At 41.1% G+C, this 15,415-nt stretch overlaps 1 protein-coding gene across 3 annotated transcripts in view; it reads left to right on the top strand.

Moving 5' to 3' along the window:
• The first annotated feature begins 8,322 nt into the window (after positions 1-8,322).
• slc38a4 (solute carrier family 38 member 4) overlaps positions 8,323-15,415 on the top strand; it is a 31,714-nt gene continuing 24,621 nt past the window's right edge. The window contains exons 1-2 of one of the 3 annotated variants that reach the window (XM_085375983.1): positions 8,323-8,419; positions 8,535-8,569. The gene's annotated coding sequence lies outside the window, so the exon portion shown is untranslated. The other 2 variants (XM_085375982.1, XM_085375981.1) reach the window with 2 other exon arrangements.

Here is a 15,415-nt window from a genome sequence, read left to right as displayed (position 1 = left end):
CCCAGCCAGTCTTTAGGCTTGTGTGATTGGGCCTCAATGTTCTATGAAGACGTTTGGAAGGAATATTTTATATTTTAAGAGTTATTATTTGAATGAAAGTATGAATGAACCACAAAGCCTAGCATTTTTCAAAGGAGAAGATCCTGTCACAATCTGCTGTAAACAGTTAACTAACCATCAGCATTCATTCCTTTTCAGGTAGGAAAGAACAAAGGTCATTACAGTTCACTTCTAAGATTCTATGTAATTCATTTTGTAATTTCAAAAGCTAAAATAAAAATTGGCCTTGAAAATGTTAGTTCTTTAGATCCATTGACTGCTATTTATAAAGGACTAATTTTCCTCGTGGTAACCGCATCTAAACATAGAAGGCACTTTTAGGTTCTGTTTCTCTTCTGAAAACAAAAGAAGCACATGATGGGAGTGTTATGATGAGAGTGTTATGATGAGAGTGGCTGGATGGCTTTGAAGCCCAATTTTCTTTGTTTCTCTAAACTGTTTGCTATCAGTCTCAGGTGGAATTGCTGCGCTGGCTTCTCTCACTGGGTCCGCCTCTGGGCAGCATTTCCCTATAGTTCCCTCCTTCATACACCTGCTTCACATTTGCGATCGAGTGCTGGGTATATCTGGCTGGTGGATTCACCAGTTCTTTGCAGGTTTGTTACAAATAACAGGTAATGAAGGTGGCTCAATGGGCGCCATGATGGTGATGACAATCTGTTTGTTTCCTCCCAGTTACCTGTCTGAGCTGTTGTGGAAACTTTGGCTCTTTGGAAATACAAACCTCCTCCATGACTCCATTCACCTAGAAAACAAGTAAGGCTGACACAGTTTTCACCTCTGTCAACAGTGTCCCACTACTGGACTGCTTTTAGCTCCCTATTTAAAGGCAGTGCTCACTAATGAACTGCAGAACCTCCCGACCATCTATCCACTACTTCTTCATTCAGTCGTTGTCAATAAAATAAATCTTAAACTTCCCAGCTGTTCTTTGAGTCTGCTCTCTGGGTCTACAATTAGCCACATTACCTTGGTGTTCATCTGAACAACAGACTGGACTGGACTCATAACTCAGACGCCCTCTACAGGAAAGGGCAGAGCAGGCTGTACCTGCTGCGGAGACTCAGGTCGTTTGGGGTGGAGGGCCCACTCCTGAAGACCTTCTATGACTCTGTGGTGGCTTCTGCTATCTTTTATGGTGTGGTCTGCTGGGGCGGCAGCATCTCTGCTGGGGACAGGAAGAGACTGAACAGGGTGATCCGAAGGGCCAGCTCTGTTCTAGGATGCCCTCTGGACCCAGTGGAGGTGGCGAGTGACAGGAGAATGGCGGCTAAGCTGTCATCCCTGTTGGACAACGTCTCCCACCCCATGCAGCAGACTGTGACAGCACTGAGCAGCTCCTTCAGTGGGAGACTGCGGCACCCACGGTGTGGGACGGAGAGATTTCGCAGGTCTTTCCTCCCCACTGCTGTCAGACTCCACAACAAAGACTTTAACTGAACAAACACACACATCCACACATGTGCAATAACACTAAGTGCAATAATCTTTTCTGGCATCGTTGTATTTTTACTCAGTTGTATATAGCATTCGTATTCTATTTTTATCTTATTGTATATTTTTATTCTATTTTATTCTACTGTATATAGTATATTATTTTATTCTATTCTGTACAGCTGTGTACTGTATTTATTCTTATTGTATTCTAATTTTTGCGTCATAACTTTTGCACTGTCCACTTCCTGCTGTGACAAAACAAATTTCCCACGTGTGGGACTAATAAAGGTTATCTTATCTTATCTTATCTTATTATTACAGGAAGCAGTCATCTATAAAACTGAATAAATCTCATTCAACCTTTATGATCCTGTACATTAAACATAAAAGTTTTTAATTAAATGTATTCGTGTCAAGGTGTCAACTTTTGCACCATATCTATTTATAAACGGCATGTTGCAATTAGAACGTCGCTCATGTGTGCCAGTTTTGTTTTTAGATACAGAATGTAACCCGCAGCTCAAAGGCTCTCAAATAGTTGCAGCTCTGCTATTGAAATCCATTTTTAGGTCAAGTCCCAGACATGCACTCCTTTCCATTAATCTGAGAGCATTTGATCAGGTCAGCTTCATGTCCGAATGTGCACACTTGTCGCTCTTCTATAAAATTAGCGACTACAATCTTACAAGGTTGATCTGGCACAGTAAAACTGTAGTAACATTTATGTGTCACTGTCAGCACAGCACACGTCACATTAATACGATTACAACTGCAGGTGTCCTCTGCTCAAACTAGTTTAAAGGGAGACTAATATTTTTTTAAAAAGCAAATATTAACAGATGCTGCCCTGGACAAAGCCTGAACGTGGTGCATCAGGCCGTTTTTTCCACATTTTGGCAGCAGCATTGTTTCATAAACATAAAAGTGCAACAGTCTGGCACACGCAGAGCTTCTAAAATCCCATAATGGTAACTTGGCTTAGTTCATCAGTGTTGTAGGTGTGTTTGAACGAAAGCATGAGGAGCATAAACATAATCTATCAAATCCCTGCGCTATGCGTGAGTAAGTGTATAGTCTCTGAGTTTCATACAGGTGGATTCTGCCTGGCCTGCAGTGCTTGTTTGATCACTGAAAATGTGGCACATACTTTGAGTTTAACAGTCTTACTTGAACTGTTATCACCTAATGATGGTCAACATTGCAAATATATTTATGTAATATACATTACATTTACAATAAAACGCTTTAAATATATGGTACCAAAACTTTACTTCAATTCAACATTCGCCTCAAGGTCCTTTATACTGTACATTCAAGACCCTACAATTATACAGAGAAAACACCAACAATTAAATGATCCTCTATGAACAATCTCTTGGTGACAGTGGGAAGGAAAAATTCCCTTTTAACAGGAAGAAACCTATGGCACAGCCAGGTTTATGGAGGAGCAGCTATCTGCTTTAAGTGTCTGGGGGTATAAAATATTACTATTACACTGTACTAAGTGTTGAAGCATTGATGATGAGTTGTAGATGATATGATGATGATGATGCTCACCCAAACTCCTACCTCTTATCCCGATGTTGTTGACATCTGCTCTGCTGTGTTATGTTCCTACCTTGTGCTTTTATTAGCTAATATCAGTAAGTTAGCGGCCACTCATCTGCACTGCAAAGATGGCAGTTTTGCAGTGACCATAAAGATGCATAGCATAACCAACATGCACAAACTACAACAAACATAGCATTCGAACACCAAACGTCCAAAAATGCACATGGTGAATGCAGTATTAAGGTAGGTAGGTAGGCAATATTTATGCAGTTTCATTAAGATCTGACTTCTTCCTCGTTTGCTCTCTCCTTGGCTCTCCTCTCAGTGAGCATGAGCGTGTGTCTTCCAGGAATTGGCCCAGGCGCACCTGTTTTCCATCTGTAGTCACTGGCAATATTTAAACCCAGCTTTCATCTCCACGTTTCGCCAGATTGTTAACCTACCTCATGTGGCTGTGAAGTGCAGGCCGCTTGCATTTCAGATTTATGTTCTACTTACCTGCTGTTAACTTGTGCTTTCACTTACCTGCTTCTCTCCTCCTACTCTTGGAATAGCATACACATCTACATACCTGCCTGACCCACTATCATCCCAGACTAGGAGTCAACCATGTATCATCGATAGAGGACAGAAAGGAAAGACACTTCTGATTCAGTGACGAGTTACTTACCTGAATAAAACATTCAGGTGACTGCAGAAACTTGTCTGATTTTCTAACAAGAAGCCTACCTGAGTGGCTTATTCACGTTTCTGAGACATCCCAGGAGTATCACCTGTTTCTTTGTCGTAAAATTCTCACCTAAGTTGAACACCCAGCTTTTAAGAAGCTCCATGGTTAACTTCTATTGCTTTTGTAAAACCATCTTGGCTTTTTTCATTAAACGTTATGAATCTGTGATCAGCGATCTGCGTGTGTGTCCTCTGTGCGAATAGTGACACTAAAAGTTATCTGCATGTGTTTTACCTGCACTTTAACAGCGTGGAGAACCCAGCAATGTTCTGTGCCTGAAAAGGAACTCGGAAAAAGTAGGTCATCTGGCTTCATGTTCATACACGTGTTGCACTGTTGGGATGTGCAGTTTATAATATCTGCCTGCAAATCCTCTGGTCTCAGATATAGCTGCTCCATGGACCAGCTATCGTGTGACAATAGTTCACATGAACTTGTTACCTGACAGAAAAAGCCAAAGTGATGTAGAAGCGGACGAAGATGCCAACTTTTGGATGGTTAACTCGTTGAGGTATTAGAGACTTCTTCAGGGGACTTACTTCCTGCTGACAGATGCTCCGTCTAATTACTGCCAGTGTGGTTCAAGTATTCATAATCGCTGTCAGCTGAAATGAGCCGACTCTCATGAGATGATTTATAGCATTTCTGTGCTGTTATTCAAAACATGAGACAACACATGACACGTAGCACCAAAAAGGGGGAAAAGCATGTCGAGCTGGCCTGTAACACCACACACAACTATTTCTGACCTCAGTGGGCACGTTGGCTAATAATAAGAAGGCATAATAAGAATAAGAATAATAAGAAGCTTATTTTTTTACTGCAATCAATCACCCATGCTATTCCAAAATATTGTTCTGCCCACTGTTATCAGCTGTACTGCGCATATAATAAAGAAAACTATCACTTGTTGCCTGCTTGTTGCCACATGAATGCCTGCTGAGAGGTGAAACCTGAAGGCGGATAAAGTCGAACCAACATCAGCTTCCTCTTTCCATCCTGTAAATACGGAGCAAGGATGTAGCAGAGAACAGCAGGTCAACAAAGCACACTTGGAATGTTTTCATAAACAGACGTGTTCAGTGTGTCGTTTCGGTGATGTTTGACGATAATGAGCTTTCAAATGTAAAACCAAAACATGCACAAAGGTGCACAGCAACAAACTTGAAGTGACAGCTGATGAAAGTCAGTTAAATGAAGAAAATGGCCTATCTATATAAAAATCCCCACTCACCACTGTAAGCAGTCTTCTTTCATGCTCGGGTCCTCTACCATAAGCCCGGGAGGTTGAGGGTGCTGCACAGTATCTTTACACTTCTTAGGACTGTGCGCTTCTGGACGGAGAGCTCAAATGTCATTCCTAGTATCTGCTGGAGCCACTCGCCTAGTTTGGGTGTCGAACAAGCTATAGGTTCATGTAACCCCTTCTGCTGGGATTACTTGTGTAGTAGCATTCCAACAGCTCCCTATTCCCATCCCTTGTCTACGTTCTTGTTCCAGTAGCCCACTTCTCATCAATGTGCCCTGATTCCTTAACACCTGATGTGGTACTTGTTAATCTAGGAGATGTTCGAGCCAGCATGGCATCCTGTATGGTTTAGGTAGCATGGGGGGCCTAGCCAGATGGACATCATGGTCGAGATTGGTATCCCCACCCTGTTCTGCTATATATATATATATAGAGAGAGAGAGAGAGAGTGAGAGAGAGAGATAGAGAGAGAGATATTGTACATATATAGCTAAGTTATCTGGCAGATAATTGTTTGTAATGAAAGACAGACAGAGAGTACCGCAAACACTGGAAGAAATATTGAAAGTCTACAAAATGTAAGAAAAACTGTTGAGTCCATTTCATATTGTTTTAAAATGTTTGCATTAAGTTCGATGTATTACATACAAACACACCATATTGTGAAGACACCCAGTCTCAATAGGCTTATCCAGTAATATCTCCTTTAAATCGGTCAAACAGTGTTTGGCCCAGTGATGAGGAAAAGATAGCAAAGAAGGTTTTCAGCAACAGACCCGTCGCATCAAGAAATTCTTTGACAAGTGGTTCCTATTTTATTTTCATGGAAGAAAAGGTGCTCAAACTGAGCACCAAAATGGGGAAGAAAGGTGATTTAAGTGACTTTGAATGTGCCATGATTGTTTATGCCAGATAGGCTGATCTGAGTCTTTCAAAAACTGCTGATCTGCTGGGAGTTTTCCACACAACCATCTGTGGTTTTTCTAGAGAATGGTCTGAAAAACAGAAATGAGTGGCGGTCAGTGTTGGTCAAGTTACTTGAAAAAAGTAATCGGTAACTAATTACCGATTACTTCCCTTAAAAAGTAATCCCGTTACTTACTGATTACTTATTTTCAAAAGTAATTAATTACTTAGTTACTTAGTTACTTTTTAAAAACACGATTTACAACCTGAATAGGTGATAAAGCAATAGATCTTTCAGCCCAATTCTACTTTTTCTACATAATCCATCATACCAAATGTAATCAAATGGAAAAGTCTCTTTTTAAAACTTGTTTTATTAGTTTTAACCTTTTAACTTTATGCATCAAGCAAAAATTTAATTATATGCAACATTCTCTGACTGGAAGAAATTTGTTAAACTTATTTTCTGCACATTCCAGCACATAAAATATTTTTTTGTGTGTGTGTGTGTGTTTACACTCACTCTTTCAAATAGATGCAAGTAAAACACAGCAGAAAATAAATAAAGTCAAAGACTAGCGGTCCTGTTGCTCTATTTTCACCTGTAAAGCAGGAGTGGCGTAGGCGGAGGTTTACCCTGGTGCAGGTGTGCCGAGAGTTTCTCTGTGAGTTTCCCATTACGTCATAGCGCACTCGGTGCTTGCTTGGAAGTTTAGGGGTGGGGGGGGGGTTTCGCTTTAAAAAGAAGTTTTCATCCCACGCACAACGGACACTAATGTTTTTGTCACTTTTTATGGAATCTAACTCAAAGTAAGGTCAGTACTTCCACGCTTTGAATGCTGCACGCTCATACTCTCTCCCGCACCCATATAATCCATTGTTGATCTGCACACAGCTGTTGTCAGGAACGTCGCACTCGCTTACGTCACTGTTATGAGACATTCTCGCAAAAAAATCACGTTTTAGTAACGCAGTAACGCAGCGTTCCTACGGGAAAGTAACGGTAATCTAATTACCGTTTTTGCAATAGTAATCCCTTACTTTACTCGTTACCTGAAAACAGTAATCAGATTACAGCAGATTACTGCCCATCTCTGGTGGCGGTGAGCGGCAGTGAGCGGCAGTTGGACAATAAAAGACCGGAAAAAACGCTGCCTGATGGGCTGAGTCTTAATTTCTGCTGTGACATTCAGAGTTTGCCATAAACAACATGAAAGCATGGATCTGTCTCCTGCTGCTGTAATGTGTAACGTGTGGGAGATACTTTGTTGGCACACTTTGCCAACTGAAGTTTTGTTCTAACGCAGCGGTCCCCAACCCCGGGCCTCGGACCGGTACCGGTCCGTGAGTCGTTTGGTACCGGGCCGCGAGAGTTGACGCTCAGGTGAGAAATGTATGGTTTTCAGGGTTTTTATCGGTTTTCAGCGTCATTTTGTTATCGTTTTTATCGTTAACTCGGTTTTCCTGGGTCTTTTCACGTGTGTTATGAATAAATCTTCTTTTTTTCGGTACCGGTACTAGTTTTATTTTGTTGTATTTATCAGCGACACCTTAAAGGCCGGTCCGTGAAAATATTGTCGGGCATAAACCGGTCCGTGGCGCAAAAAAGGTTGGGGACCACTGTTCTAACGTGCACTAACCAGTGTCACAGTCACCAGATCCCAATTTAATAGAGCACTTTTGGGATGTTACACGGGAGAGTCGCACCATGAACGTGTAACTGATAGATCTGCAGCAACTCTGTAATGCTGTCACACCAAAATCTGCCAGCAATATTTCCAACACCTTGCTGAATCCATCCCACAAAGGCTTAGATTTCTATGCCTGCTGTTAAAACTCACGACACTAAGATTTAATGTGTATTTGTGTAATATTTATTCCTTTTGGGGGGAAAGTAGTTAATGCAAGGCAGTAAAATAATACAATGGATAATAAATGCATGGCAAATAAAGGCGACAGTAAACTGCAGCTTCCTCAAACTTGGCCACCACCACAGGAACGCCCAAATGATAAGTCCGTTCCAGGTCCTGCTCGCTTTAAAAGCAGTGAATTGCACTGAACTGGCAGCGTGAAGCTGTTTTTCTCCAACAATGTGGTCAGCCAGAATGTAAACAACGACTCCCTGTCATTAAACCTGTATTTATCATAAACACTGCCCAAACATAAAATTGGACACTCATTATAAATGGCTAAGACTACAACGCCTGTTTCAGGTGGAAAAACTGGTAAAAGACTGACTGAGCGACTCCACTCAGACCGTCACTTTCTGAGCTCTGGGCTGTTTAAGTGTATCCTCAAATCAAATGAGGTAATTGGGAGAAGAAGGAGCCCCCAGCAGCGGTGGGTGTAACACGACGCTTAAAGAGTTGCTATCATCACATGGCAGATGGAAATTTCCATTCAGTGTCCTTGCTTGTTAAATGGGAAGGGTCTGAAGCGCTCGTTTCCAGTAGTCCGCTTCCTCCTGCGCCGCTCTTACACAGTAGGTAAGACCCCGACATTTCCATTAACATCTGCTCTTTACTTTAAGTTGTTTTTTTTTTCCATCCTTCTTGTGATTAGCTGCCTAATCATTACCCTCCCTTTCTGATACTCTGGAAGCGGGCAGTTTGACTCGGAGGGCTTCCCCCCGCCTGGTAAGCAGTGTGGTGAGGTTTAATGACTAAAATTAGAACATGTAAGTCAAATCATAAATAATAATAATGACAGAGAGCTCACTTGTGCGCGGGTTTATTTGGGTTTGCATGCATGCTTATTCGTTTGTTTGTTTTTTGTTTGTTTTTATCGGGTTTCTTTCTACAGTAAAGCGTGTCTTTAGATAAGGAGCGTCTGTGTGCGAAGGCTTCCTGCAGGGTGGTGCCTGAAGTCAATAAACAGCGCCAAACGTGTCTTTATTTATAAGAGAAAATTGCGCTTTTTTCTTTCTTTTTTTTTTTTTTTTTGGTGTGAGCATTTATTGTCTTAACAAAAGGGTTTCTCGAGCCACCAGTTGATCGCATGCAGCAAACGTGGATTTTGCGTGGAGCTTGTGTGTGTTTTGCATGCTTTTCCGCGTTCACTGAAACCGCAGGAAAAAAGCTACACAAAGGCGGCTAATAACGTTTCCAATTTTCATCTCGCTTTTTATTTAACATTTCCCTGCTTTTTTTCACTTTCCATAGTTTCTGTGACTCATAAAGTCTCTCTGTATATAATACAATTCCAGTAATGATTTTTGAAGCGGTGAGCAGCTGGAGAAGATGCTTAAAGAAAGAAAGGATCGTGGTTTATGTAACAGCGGAGCGAGGCACGCGGAGCGTGGCTTGAGGAAGCCCTCTGAGGACTAATAGATATGTTACGACTGCAATCACAAGCTCATACTGTCCCCATGCTTTGATGGAGATGCTTATATGGTTAATCTCAGTTTATTTTGACGAGATTTCATGTCCACGCTTTTTGTTTTTTTTTTCTTTTTCTTTGTCTGTCATGGTGTGCCCCTCAGTTACCACCTGGAAGATCATTTTTTTTGACTGTGGGCATCATAATAGATTACAGATTGTAAAGAGTGAGGTTTTTATAATGGGATGCTTTTCACTTTCCACTTTACTCTCTTGAGCGTCTTTTGGTTTGAAATTGGAGAACACTGGTCTTAGTGGCAGACAGCCAGGTGACAGCACAGGACTGAAAACAAAGACTTAGATTGAGCCTGGAGAATCTGCAGGCTTGGGCGTATTCAAGTGGTGACTTAAGGTTCTGTCACTGCCATTCTGGAAGCTAAAAATACCCAGTTGCTACTCAGTGACCGTACACTTTCAAACCAAGGCCTAGATTTTTCTTTTCAACCTACTTGCATAATAGAGGTCTGAGTATGACTCCACCTACATGGATATTTAAGTTTCTAGATGTGGGCGTGTTTTCTTTGAGGAATGTGGTGGTGGCAGTGGTACACACTCGTGTCGTAAAGACTGTGTGGAGACATAATGGCTATCAGTTATTGAAGAGAAGTTATTACCTTGCTGCAGCTTTAATAATTACTACAGAGTAAATGTGTAACCTAAGTTTATAAGAAATTTGAAATGACCCATTGCCTCAATGGCAGTGGGTCATTCCAGCTCTTGAGCAGAAGTGCACTTTAATGAAGTTTGACAACTTCCTAAACTGTAACTTTTTTTAAAGAGTATGGTCAGAGTCAAAGGATTGTAGAAGCATAACATAAGCGTGTTTCCAGCTTGGAAAAGGTTTTGTGGATCACGTACCAACTGAGCAGTTTCCAACTATTTCACCAGCTGCACGCTGGTTAAACTAACCTCCATGTTTAATATCCGTGCAGTGCCTTTCAGTCTTACACCAGCTGACTGTAAAGGTCTCTGTGAAAGCAGCCATTACAGTTATTTTAACTGCTTTTCCAAGATAAAGGTGGGAAGGAAATTCCTGCACATGTTAGAGCTTGGAGCTCGTGAAGCCTTACTCCTCACTGACCCCATGGATACCTGAATGACACATGTAGGTCAGATCCTGCTGCGCAGCTGGGAGCTGAAATATTGCCTGCACTGGCTGATCTAACTTGGAGTATGAGCAAATGATCCACAAGCCAAGTCAGTTTCAAAGGAATGGATATCATACAAAGATGCATTGAGCCAGTGCCACAAAGCACAGAAGCAACTGGCAGTTTTCCAGAATGCTGTCGGCACATTCAATGCGAATGTGAAAAGGTAAATACACTGTATAATGTGTGAACTGAATGATTGCATAATTCACAAACCTGGGCTGTTCACTGAGGTAACCACCTGCCTGTATGCAGTAATCCAGCTTTTTTCTAATGTAAAACTTAGCAGAACCTTGGAAGGAATTTACCCCTTTTCTTTTTCTCGCCAACAGGGTGGTCAGGGGTCAGCTGCAGGGGTTCAGTGTCCTCTAAGCACTGTGGGATGTTTGCCAACACAACTGCTTGAGCACTTTAAAAACTCCTGTGGAGGGAATAAGGTGTGATTCCTGATTAGGTTTTTTTGTTTTGTTTTTTTGTAGTTTTAGGGGGCATTCCTCAGTTGACTGATTGTGGTACACCTGGGGTAAATGTCAAGGAGAAAACCACAAAAGGAAAAGAAGGCAAAGAGAGGGAGTGATAGAAACTCGTAAACTATTTTTTTCAGCTAGCAAGCATATCAGGTGTCAGTCACATAGCCCTGGAGACCTGTCGACCCATGTATTTCCCGACCGTTTGACAAGTGATTGCTGGAGTTTGCTAGCTTTCACCAGGTGAAACAGGTCATAAAAAGAGTACTGCTTCAAAAACCTCCTTAATTGTTATCCATAGTTGCACACGTCTTTGCAACGCAATTTCATGGTAGTGACAGTGCAACCACTTGCTAAGCATTCGCAGAATACACAGCAGGACAGGTGACTGCCAGCTCTCAAGGCCTGTGTGAATGGGGCAAGTGATATCACATTGACTGCTCTCAACCACTCGCAACTTGTTGGGGAATGTACATTTTCCCCTCATGATCAGTGGTTTCCTTGCAGTTAACAACCTGGCTATAGGCCTGTGTGACTGGGGGCTTAGCTAGGCTATCTGTCTCCCCATGCTTACTCTGCTTTCATATTTGTCCTGCAGACTTGAGAGTTTTAGAATATTCTCATCTAAAACCTCTGAAGAAAGGACAATATACAGACTTCCCAAGATACTTCTGCCTTTCCTAAAAATGTAGCATTTATAATTTACCCAGAGTAACTCTGAGTTTACCTAATGTTAGCAAGTCCCTGCAAAGGTAAACACGAGTTTCATGTAGGCAACACTGTGCATGAGAGAGGTAATATATTTAAATATTTTCTTCTTTTATCTGTCTGCCAGGAATCAGAACTATGAGTCAGTGCCTTAGCAAGAGATTAGTGCAGAGCACTTGATATGATTGTAGCTCTAAATATCCCACATAGCACCTCTGAATAATCAGAGAACACCGGGTTGATGGTTACTAAAATATTCTCCATTTTTCTTCTACAATTCCTTCCTTAGACCCAGTTAATGTAATTAAAGTGACCTGAATTCATGCTTGTGTAGTGTAAAGACTCTTTTTCTGTTTCTCCTAATTCAATATTGTATGCTTCAATTACACTTTATAAAGCTACTAGGGACAAAGGTGTCAGCTTTACATAAGCAGCCAGAGTAGTTCTGTGTTAAAGTGAACTTAAAATGCAGACTGTTATGTGGAAAGTTCTTACTATGGCGTGATGAAGATATCCAGAGTTCAAAATGGTGCCAACTAGAGAAACATGAAAAGAAGCAGGTTATTTTGTAAATGTGTTCTCCTACTGAGAGAACAGTCTGTCTCCTCTGTGCATCAGGTAGTGACGTCTTTATACAGGTGACCTAACAAAAGTTACTGGCTCCAAGCTCTCAAATTACACCCACGGGTTATTTTTCATGGTGGAAAAGACCACAGATGGAACTGGTTTTAGTCTTTTAGCTTAATTTTAATCAAACTGAAACTGAAGACACCGAGAACTGAGCCTTTGACGTAACAGGAAACAAAAACCCTTCTCTGGCCCATTAGCCCCTTCTGAAGTCATCATCCACACCTCCAGCTAGAGTCAAGGGTGAAACCTTGAGCTTGTGAAGAATTACACATTGTTACAAAACAAAATGCTGTCGTCACTATTAGCAGACATGAGCTGGCAAATCAATATTAACTGATAAGATGGACAGAGAGAGAAAGTCTCCAGGGTTCACAAACAGGTTTGGACACACCAGGTTTATTTCAAAAGGTCAATATGGTGTTTACTTTAGGTCTAAGGTCAAAGTTTTTTGTCAATATGGGCTTTTTTTTTGGTTGTTTTTTGTGTGTTACTTGTTTGATATTCGTCATAGAAATCTCCATCTTTATGTAACAGTTTCTTTTGAATAAATGAAACGATTCATTCCTTCACTTCCGACACTGCTGTCGCCTAACAGTGGACGCAAACTGGTATCTTAAATGTCACAGGCAATAAGGGCCGTTCCATATTATGTTAGAAATAGGTCACACCATGTGCGGTTTGGCTACGTCAAAAAGTGTTTGCAGTTGTTTTCAGTGGCCACATACGTCACAGTGATCGCATGAAATGACAGAGGTGCGTTCAAACCCCGTCTTCTTCTTTACCTTCACACATCTAGCCCGTCGCTGTGAAACGATAACGGGAAATGAACAGAAAATGTTGGAAAACAGTTGAGAGGAATTATCTAACCAGCTAACCTAGCACTTTGGATGTAGTATAAAGTTGCCCTTATTCAGGAGAGTCGTTGTATGTGATTATTTGTTCCAGACTAGAGGGAATACCTCAGGACTGAGGTTGAAAAAATAGTTACCAGCCACCACACCTTTTCTGGGAACACTCAGTCCTCTGTGCTTACTTTACCCTACAGAAGCAGAACATTAAAAATCAAACTTCTCTATGGAACATCAAAATCAAGAAATAGATTCCTAACCCTTCCATATGGTAGCAGTTTCAAACTAGATATGAATAGCATGAACGCAGCCTTCCAGGATAGTCTGTTCATATGCTCTCAACATGTGAAAACGTGATATTCGATTCCAGCGCAACAGCAAGGGAAATTTACAGAAGGGAGGAGGGAGTTGTCGTCCACATGTCACACATGATGATTCGTCCCAAGTGCAAACAATGACAAACTGGATGATCTGAAGGAGCATGCGTGCCTCTGTCACACTCTCTCATATGTTGTTATAGTTCTTGCTGCAGGGACACAAGTGAATGTTAAGCCATCCACAGATGACACGCCTCACCAGTAGCTATGGTTAGGCTGTCATAATTCTTTGCAGATTCAGAACGCTTTGATTTCTGTCACTGTTCTTAGGCAGCAGAGGCAGATGGACTTCACTGGTTTAATGGACAGTTTGGTATTTTTTGCGCTCATGAAAAAGAACTTTTAGCTCCGTGAGCTTCAGCTGTCCTTATCTGTTATCAGTACATATTCAGACTGTTTACAAAACGAGTTGCAATCATAGCAAGATCTCTCGTTGGGGATTCCAGTCTTGGCTGTATGGCTCTTCACAGATAAGACTTTAGAGATAACACTTTATTGTTCATCCATCTATCATAGGGTTTCATGTTTTGGCAATTGTGAAATGACTGGAAAGTGTAAGCAAACCTAAGGTTAGCAAAACTGTTTTGTGCTTTAAAAGTTTCACGAGTTTTAGAAAGCAGGGATTGTCCGAGGTAGTAACACTGTTCTTCTAGGTCTTGGTGATATTTCTGGTTGGAATGTGGCGTTTGTTCATCGGGTGTCATCGTGTTACTTAGCAACCTCCGACCAATAGGTTAAAATGGCTAGTTTCTAGCATTTATGAATAGTAACACCTTATAAAAGTGTCATATGATACTGATTTTATAACAGTAACATCTAATTTAACAAATATTGAGTATACTCATTTTTGACATCTCCAAAGTGTGCCATATTAGTCCAGTGTTAGTATTAGTATTACATCATTTCACAGGGTAACTTAGTAAGTCAAGTTAACTGTACTTAGGAACCATATCAAAAGGTTGTCAGATAACTGTATGCATGTATTTTAGGCTACGTGATCTAATCCAGCTTTCAAAGTCACCTTTGTTTCAGCATTTTATGCATTTTTGTCTGGTGCATGTTGCTGATGTGCAGGTAAACCATAATTAAACGATAACTTAATGAAAATTAAGGTATGAAAATCTCCTTTCCTACATGGATGTTTATTTGATTGAGCAAAATCTTGCATTCTAATTTTTTATTATGCACTCAATGGAGGTGGTCAGTGTCTGACTGAGTGTAGTAGTTGAGCATTGATGCATGCATGCAGGTAAATAGAGTTTGCTGCATGTAAACATACAATGAGGCCCATATTTATGTCGATTTCTATAAACTATGTCTACCACCCTGTGGCCCTGTGACAGACTGGCGATCTGTCCAGGGTGTACCCTGCCTCACGCCTCTCTATGACACCATACAGTTTGTTATTTAATCTGTTACCCAGAATATTGCTTTACCTTCACCTAGTGGCAGGGTACCCAATTGCTTCTTAACAGGAAGTTTTGTGGCCGGTTGTAGCACAATTTTTAAAGCAAAGTGCATCATAAGAAGAACAGTTTGATTCTTAGTGACTCATTCTGTTGACCTGCAAACAACTAGCGGCCATTTCTGCTGACTGATAACTTTTTGTTCATTTTAATTGTTTAAAGCCCAAGAGAGGCTGGCAGGCTACTGGTGTCAGGTATGAACCAGCTGGTTCAACTTCTCCTTAACAGCTACCGTTGTACATCCAAACTTCCTCATTAAATTGAATTTGTGGTTTCAGGTGGAGGAATGTGGTTGCAATTTGCAGCTACTGTGACGTGTGTGACTTCTTTTTGACGTAAGCACGCCAGAACAACTTTGCACTAACTTTTAGAATGTTTACAAAAAAATGTTGAAAGTAACTTTAGTCATTTGAATTAAGCTTATATTTTTAATGTATGTGTTATTGAATATTTTTGAGATT

The sequence above is a fragment of the Diplotaxodon limnothrissa genome, linkage group LG17, assembly GCF_057381915.1.
Source record: "Diplotaxodon limnothrissa isolate DT_005_m linkage group LG17, D_limnothrissa_male_GT1.1, whole genome shotgun sequence".
Lineage (NCBI taxonomy): Eukaryota > Metazoa > Chordata > Actinopteri > Cichliformes > Cichlidae > Diplotaxodon > Diplotaxodon limnothrissa.
Note: the sequence above shows the minus strand (reverse complement) of the source record. Positions and strands in the feature narration are given on the sequence as shown.